General features: G+C 36.7%; 1 long non-coding RNA gene across 1 annotated transcript in view; it reads right to left on the reverse strand.

Moving 5' to 3' along the window:
• Positions 1-8,776, reverse strand: part of LOC125619081 — a 68,164-nt gene that overhangs the window by 21,605 nt on the left and 37,783 nt on the right. Inside the window, exon 2 of the long non-coding RNA XR_007350571.1 lies at positions 1,924-1,932. This is a non-coding gene — a long non-coding RNA (uncharacterized LOC125619081). The remainder of the gene's footprint in view (positions 1-1,923; positions 1,933-8,776) is intronic.

An 8,776-nucleotide genomic window follows, 5' to 3' on the forward strand; every position in this document is an offset into this window, starting at 1 on the left:
AGGAAGCAGGGGGAAGGGAAGTATTTCTATTTCTCTTGGCACCGAATAAAATGGTTTTCTAGGGGGTGGAATATCACTCCTATTTTAATAAAACTTCTGTTTCCTATATAATATTACTCAGGTCACTTCAAGGTGAGAAGGTGATCAGAGACAGAGACTAGAGCAGGAGTCTACATTTGTGGATAGTACTCAACAAAGGCCACAGGTTCCAAATCAAAGCAGCATGACAAACAAGCCCTCAGCCAATCCTCTAGCTACTCAAATACAGCAAATCTAACAATCCCATGTGCTCAAATAGCTATTGCAAATACCTCATGCAATGAAGGCATTTTTTACTTAGATTTTAAGAAAGTTCCTTTCCAAGATTCTGGTATTTTCACCTGCAACATAAAGAAAATAGACACTGATGTTCTCTGGTTCATGATTTGCTTGCACTTAAATTTTAATTCAGAATAAAGAACACACTAGAGTAGTGGTGGCCTTTACTCTTAAAACAACTCTTCTCTTTTCACTAGGTGAATGAGTAAATGAACCCACTTAATTCACAAAGGGAAATAATTCCTTCCCCATTCCCTCTCATCCATCCAGCTATACATCTACCTGTTTTCTTTTGTTTTTAATTGCTATGATTCATATGCTCCCATTACTGTATCCTAATCATAGCTGAACACATGCATGAGCATGTGCGTGTGCACACACACACGGCTAATAATGTGGTGTGGAAGAATTTCTATCTGAACCACATACCGGGTGCATGCCCTTGGTGAGCTGCATAACATCTCCAAAACTTCAGTTTCCTCTTCCATAACATCAATATGATAACTTCTGCCTCATAGGACTACCAAATAGCATCAGCAGTAGTAAAGACTCTCTAAATATAAGTTCCCATTTTTCCCCCTCCCCAGAAACAAAGCCCTCATATAGTCTTTAAATATACACTTTATGAATGGGAACAGGTTTCTTCTAAAATTTGCTGATGCTGGAAATATTACTAATTATTTCCACTCTATTATCAGTTTTTATTTAAACATTTCTTTCATAAATCTATTCTTTTACCTAAATGCATTGACATTTTCCTTGTTTGTCTGTCCAACTTTCTCAAAGATAAAAAGATCTAATAACTGTATTAATACAACACTCCGTTGAAACAAAACCATACATGTAGTCATCTTGTCATTTGTCTTATTATTTTAAAGTTGTGTTTAAAATTTTAAAAATTCCTCAATGCAGTGAAAGCAAAATGAAGTTTACATCTGAAAACATAAATGAAAACACTCCCTAACCAATGTCATGTGAGTAATAACATATTTCAATACACCAGGATTTTAAAAATGGGAGAAGTTTGTGATCTTCTTCCACCTCAGGTGGGACACACTGAAACAGGTAAATAAAGCAACGGAGTCAACTTGCTGCCTTCTGCAGAAGACACAGCACTCATTCCTCCTTCTTCAAACATTTGCAGTGGAGTTTGAGCCCAGTTAATCAATATCTTAAGAAAACTGTTTTAACACAAAATTATCTGTTTTACTTTCCAGCCATTTAATGTACAAACTTTTTAAACTAATGATTTTTTTCAAGGATTTCTGGTTTTACTAACCTATATTACAGATAATTTAAAAAATGATCTTTTGCTACATTTTAAATTTTACTCATCATGACAGGGATTATGATATCTGCAGATTATGAAATCTGCAACATTTCAATTGAAAATTCAGTTAGACGTCTTTTTCTTTTTCAATTCTCAAAAAAAAAGTTTATCCGGAACGTGATGTGGGAAAGCAAAGCAGGGGTGTGGGGGGTCATGTATGACCAGAGGATAGAAGATAGTAAAAAATAAATCTTCAGTGTCAAAAAGGGCCTCACCTTGCTTACTGTGTATGGCCCACGTCTATGACACCCCTCAGTGCTTCCTCCTGTCCCTACTGCTCTTCCCTCATGCCCTTCCAATCCTGCCACCTTCACAATAAAATGCAGATAAGCTGTCAGAGCCTGGTAGTCCAAGCCATCTACTCTCCATCTGCTCACAGATTTCAGGGAGTTTTTAAAATTCAGCACCAAAGGAGGAGAGCGATGCTCAGCAACTTCAAGATGAATGCAGACCGAGCTCTTCTCTGAAGAGGGTTGGCACTATTACATCACTGCTGCTGCAGTTAATTCTGAAGCACGAGTTGTACTTAGAATACAGAGTCACGTAACTCTCCCCAAAGCAAGGGGCTTCAAAAACTAAATGATGGATGCAGCCTCGAGGTGTTTGCTTGCCACTCAGAATGCCTGCTTCTCAGTTCAGGTCCCAAATGGCTCTGCATTTTCTAGACCCATTCAGCAATTTATATCATACCCTTCTCTTGAGCAATTGGTTTAGGAGTCTTGGTCTAGTCATCCAGGCAACAAAACGAAAGCAGATTCTCATGCTGTGGTCCACAGCCTCACACACAACTTAAAACATTAGGTCTTGTCCATTGCAGGAGCACACTGCTCAAAGCCCAGGCTTGCCTCACTCCTGCAGACACACTGCATCTCTTCTGTTCCATGCTGGCAGGTCTTTCTGCCTTCCTATGTCAGCTGAATGTGCTCTTTGCAAAATGTTCTTTTTATCCCCTGCATGTCACCATGCCCAGAGGCCATGAGTGGAGGGGTTCCAAGTGTCTCAGAGAGAGGCCTCTTAGAGCAGGAAATGGGGGCACAAGGCGACTATGACCTCATGGCTGTGTTTTACCTATCTGTTCCGTGAAACACAGCCATGACTCCACAACAGTCCTCACCTTCCACAAAGCAGCAACAAAGTCCCTCATGGCCACAGCATTCCTCCTTTGTCCACAATGGCATTAATGATGGCGCTAAGGGAGCTGGTCCCCAGACTTGGCTTATTCAAAGCCATCAGTTTCTGAGATTGTCCAAATTCCTAGCTATCGGAACACTTTTACTAGGATTGGTAGGGTTATAAGCCTTTTAATTTCACTCTAAATAGTGGTTTCTAATTGCAATTTGTTTAATAAATGGGACACTTCAAAACTTCCTGGTTTTTCTCTTCAGGCACTGAATTCTGAGTGTAATATTTCTTTTTGCAAAACATGGATTTTATATATTCCATACACATCTATGTGCAGCTACAATAATTTATAAAGGAAAAAAATCTCAAATAATCAAGTGGCTGTTAAATTAAATAAGAAGGAAATTGGAAGAAGACCAACTAAAATTACACAGTGTAATTAAAAGGGTGTCCTCTCTAAATTTCTCATAAAATGCACTTGGTTGTTACCATGTATGACCGGGTATGGATTTTAGCCCAGCATTCAGTCTTAAACAAAGAAACAAAAACAATGAAAATTTACTATCAATAATTTCCATTCACTTAAGCAACAACCCAAATCTGTCATTACTAAAATCACCTATAAAACTGGTAGTTAAAACTAACTGTCTGGCATGCCAGCCCCGGCTGCCCTCCTCCCATCTTCCCAGGACTTGGCCTTCTTTGATCTTTCTCCCCTGGTTATTAACATTAGTGGCAGAAGGAGTAGATCCAAGTCAAAATGAGAAAAATAATTCCTATGCAGAAGATGGCTTAAAACGCAGCCAGCGCCCCCAGTGCTGATCCATACAAAGAGAGCAGAGAAGCAAAATCACCCAGGAGCCCATGGCAGGGAGCTGCAGACTGTGTGTTATTCGGGGCCACTCTATTCCTGCTGTAGATCTGTTGCTATGCCTTGCTCAGGGTCCGCCACTCAATCGATAGCGTTAGGCCGAGAGAACAGGTCGCTGTTGGAATTATTTCTCCCCAAATTTACCTGTGATGGGTTTGCCCTGCTTCCAAAGGCCACAGGCCTCCAAATGCACAGTTCCTTCTCCTCCACCTCAGTGCTCCACCACACCAAGCCCCTGCCCACCACCGACTCAAATTAAGATGACTGAACAGGGCCTCTTGAGAGGTCGCGATAACAAATCCAATTTACGATACTCAAAGGGACAAAACTAGAAGATGGAGGAGTCTGAATAAGTGAGAAATTATATTATCGTTTAATTTTATTCATCAACAAAATCACCTCTCATTTAAGAAGCTAGGCTAGATAGTGATGCTCAATAGGAGAGAAGAGGGGAAACTGCAGGGTGAGTGTGTGTGTGTGTGTGTGTGTGCAGAAGGGAATCCCACCTGCCCTTCAAAGTATAACCCTGAGTTAAATTCTCTTCTATTATTTCCATCCTTAAAATAGTCAGATAGCAAGACGTTCAAAGGAACACAAAGCAGTAGAGTAGAGCTGCCTTCTTTCAAAGGGCCAGAGCAGCGATTCGAAGAGTTATTCAGGTCACAGAGAAATTACACTTCTTTATGCATCTATAAAGAATTCAGAGTTTTCCATTTTTATTAGCATTATTATAATACTGAAGGTTTTCAGGCATATCATGAGAGGAGCATTTACAGAGAAATGCTGAGCAGACCAGCCTCATGACGCACCCGCCCCTCTTTATGAGTTTCCACAGCCCGGCAGACATTTTGAAAAGCCTAATAAACACATAGCACTTCAAGCGCAAGGTCTTGCTAATTTCTATACACATGTAGCCAAACACTTCACGCGAAAAAGCAAAGGATCAGTCATTTTTGTCAACTCTCAAGGCTCAACATGATGCCTTGTCTATGAAAGCAGACAATTTAGGACCACTCTATTCCCTTTACAGAATTATCATGCTATCATTGAAATATCACAAAAAGTGTCTCATTTAAAAAAAAAAAAAGACTTATCTTGAATTTTGATATTGAAAAGCTAGAATTAGCTTTTGGTTCTTTTTCAATGTCATAGTGTGTCAAAGTCCCCAAGTTCCTGATATAAATTCATGAACACTGAAAAACTTAATACAATTGTGCCACCAACCATTCATTTTATTCGCATCTTTCCCACCTTCTCCCTGGTACTTTTTGTGACATCCCAGAGCCTTCCACAGTGGTACCAGAACATAGACACATATTCAAAGGTGGAAGACCAAAAAGGTCATATAGCAGCAAGCAGAGAATTTTCTACCAACGCAGGTTTCGATCTTTGCTATTTCAGTGTTATTCCCGCTGAGCCTTGCGTGCCAAGAATACCACTGGCGCTGTTCAGAGACACTCATGATGACTCAATGGAGAATCAAGAGACCTGGGCACTTAACTATGAGCCTATTCCCAATGATATTCTGTCTCAAATCATTTCCATCCTCATAGAAACATGAAAGTGGGGCAATGACAGATATGAAGCCCAGCATGAGCTGCCTGGAAGAACTCTGCCTAGCAACACAGCTTTATCACTCTGCCACGCATATGAGGCCAGAGTCCACTGACAAAAATAATGACAGAAATACCAGGCTGAAAATGCTATAGTTTAAGAAAAGCTAAAAATGAAAAAAAAATTACATCACAGAAGAGAATGTTTAAATTTATATTCAATCAGTAAGTACAAATGAAAGATTATATTTTAATTCACAATGAACCAAATGCTGTGTCAGTATATGCTTTCTGTTATGTAAAATCATGCACTGCCAACAAAAATTATGTGTGTAAAAATTCCATGCAAGAGGAGACAAAATAATTTGCTCAAGTCTTGACTTAGTTTGGTTCTTGATGTTGTAAAAAAGGAGGCTAAGGTTACTTCAATGATCATTCAAATTTTGTAGGTAAATGTATCAGGTTCTCATTACAATATTACATTAACACATGCATATAGAAGATTATTTCTTTTAGGGTCTTTTGTTTTTCTTCTTTCCTTTAAGGATTCTAGATTTTAATTTTCACATCTGGGGATACAAGAAGGCACAGAACACGAGCTTACAATTTTTTTCAAAAAGGATATGGGTTAACGCTACTGTAGCTACATTGATCTTCATCTTTCAATTGGTTTCAAAGATGATATTGGTGAAGAAGCAAGCCAGGACAGGGACAGACATTTTTAACATTGGAAAAAAATAAAATAAGCTAGTCGATTGCAACTTGAAAAGTTCTTGATTTGACCAATAACAAAAACACTTAATTGGCAGTGAAGGAATGCATGGATGTGTAAGGATTAGTTATTTCAAATCATTTTCTTTACTGGATTTCATAGGAAACTGAATGAGTAACTGCTTCTGTTCCCAGCTATGCAACAATTTTGACCACATATGAACATACATTAACATATGATAGAAATTGGGAGTTACTGAATGATTAATAGATAACCTTCAAATATATCTACTCTCAGAAGTTAAGAAAATTTATCATAAAATTTATGATTTTATCATAAATTCTATATTCTTTAAATATTATCATTCCGTCGGAAACTTTTAGTTATTTTTGCGATGGTTATGTAATGTATAAGCATCAGCATGAGAATTTTTTGGGTTATTATACTATCCGTATTTCTCATTCATTTCTCATGTTTCTTAGAAGGTAAGTTTTACTGATAAATATGTAAACTTGGTTAATGATGCCTTTCATATAACTTATATTGAGTTTTATTACAGTAATATGAAATTCTATGGAATAAAAAAAAATAAATGAATTATTGAGGAATGTCAGATAAGGTCATCTGACTATGGACTCTGAACTTTTATAACCAGACACATAACAACCAAGAAAGCCTGTTTGTTATCAGAACATACAATCATCAATACCCCAAGCAAGCAAAAAATTGGCCAAGTGAACATTCCATTTAATATAATTTGAAATATGATTTAAAAAATAAATCTCATTCAAAATATCTACCATGATTAGACCCTACACCTAATTGGTTTAACTGTCAAGACCCATATAGAGATGACACTAAAAAGTTAAAGGAGAGTATGTTGTATGTTTAATCAGGATGCAGATGCAAACAGAGGCATTATCCTTGCAATGCACAGGGAAGAACTAGAACAAAGCTGTGAGCGGCTCTCTAACATAAAGCCTGGGTTGTGATATTCCCGTCAGTCACTGTATTAATACAGGGGAAGCCTACTTAATGAACTGCTGAGAAGAGAACAGAGCCACTATGAGAATACATTTTGTGTTTACCAGACTGTAAAATCTGCAATAAGATCCCAGAATCCTTTTAGATGAATAAAAGTTAAAGGAAATAACCTTCCAGACATACAAATTCAGTAGCAAAATAGGAAATAAAACAAATGTATCCAAAGAAAATTTCTGAAAGACTCATTGCTCTGGCAAAAGCCACAAAATTTGCTTCATCATCTACAAACAGTGATAAAAGTAATACAAACAACACAATTTCCTAAAAGGCTTGAAACTCTATAACTCTAACAATTTTCTTTTGCAATAAAAAAAATATATATATATGAATGATAAAGGAAAATCTTGGAAAAGGCTGTGATTTTGTTCATTTTATTAAACCAGCAATATAAACTTGAATTATATCACAAAGTTTATTTGCTAGTTACTCATTTCAAAGTGTCTTGTACTAATACAAATAAAATCTCAAGTGTTTTATAAAAGTAACGTGCCTGGAAAAATTGCTGAGAGAATTTTTTTTAATATCATATAAGTTCCTTTTTATTTTCATGCCTTTGGGGATGAAGAAATGATATGCAAGTTATTAACTGTAATATGACCAGTGTAATTACTACCACCAAATTAAAATAAACATAAGCTTTAAGATATTTTAAGTATCCTAAAAAGTAAAAAAAAAAAAAACACAGAAATCTGTTAAAAATTGGTAATTGCATGGCATAGCATGACCCTTGCTGTATGAACTTCTGTTCTCTCTCTACTTTTTTTCTGACAGAGCATGCTTCTAAAGTGAAATAAATTAAAAACAATTTTCAACTGACTGATAGCTTTTTAAACACAGTGCACCTTGAAGGAAATCATTTACATAAAGTATTTCAAGAGTTACACTGCCAAGTTAAAAATCAAAGTAATGGCCCCAATAAGAGACTCCTGAATCACTAAGTAATTTCAAATAAATGAAAAGAGAATGAAAGGCATTTTTCTCACTGGATGATAGACTCCTGATTAAATCTTCTTCTGACACTAAAGCAGGCCTTGTAGTTCTAACAGCTCTTCATTTCAACTAAGGTCATCATGAAAAGAATGATTATCAAATAAACTCAATCAGAAAAGACTCAAAAGTTTTCAGAGGCTTGAATTCCATAAGATTTCTAGGCATCCTTGATTGACAGTCTTGTAAAACATAAGGATAATTAAACTGACATGAAAATCACTACCCTGCATAAATCCTAAAAGCAGTTTACCTAACCTTTTGATCCTTTAGAGAACTCATAGTTGTCTTAACACCTGTTCCTACTCACCATCCAATGACCTTCATAAAAAGATTAACACCCAACTATCACACCCTGTATAGTTTACACACATAATCCACGTCCCCCACAATATCTCGGCTGCGCTAATTACACAGATAATGCTTCTTGCTGGAACTGGTTCACAGCAACTTCAATCTTTTCCCCAGGCATGAGATAGAATGGAATGGGTCTTCCAGAAGGAAGCTTTGTGATACTGAGATAAAATTAAAATTTCACTTTTGAACCACAGTGCATTGAATATTTAACATATTAACGTAACATTGGCAGTATTTAAATTTCAAGGAGCTTCATAAAATCAAGTAGTATTCTAAAGAATCTCAAACCATATACAAAGTATTACCTAATGTAAACTATGCAATTATTTTTAAGTTACAATTGAAACATACTGACAAAAAATAAGTTTGTCATATGAGGAAACACTGCTTCCACTGCTTTCTCCCAAATAGAGGTATTAAGACTGTTTATCATGTGTCCATTTAAATTTCTGCAACACACACACACACACACACACACACAC

The sequence above is a fragment of the Marmota marmota genome, unplaced genomic scaffold, assembly GCF_001458135.2.
Source record: "Marmota marmota marmota unplaced genomic scaffold, marMar, whole genome shotgun sequence".
Taxonomy (NCBI): Eukaryota; Metazoa; Chordata; class Mammalia; order Rodentia; family Sciuridae; genus Marmota; species Marmota marmota.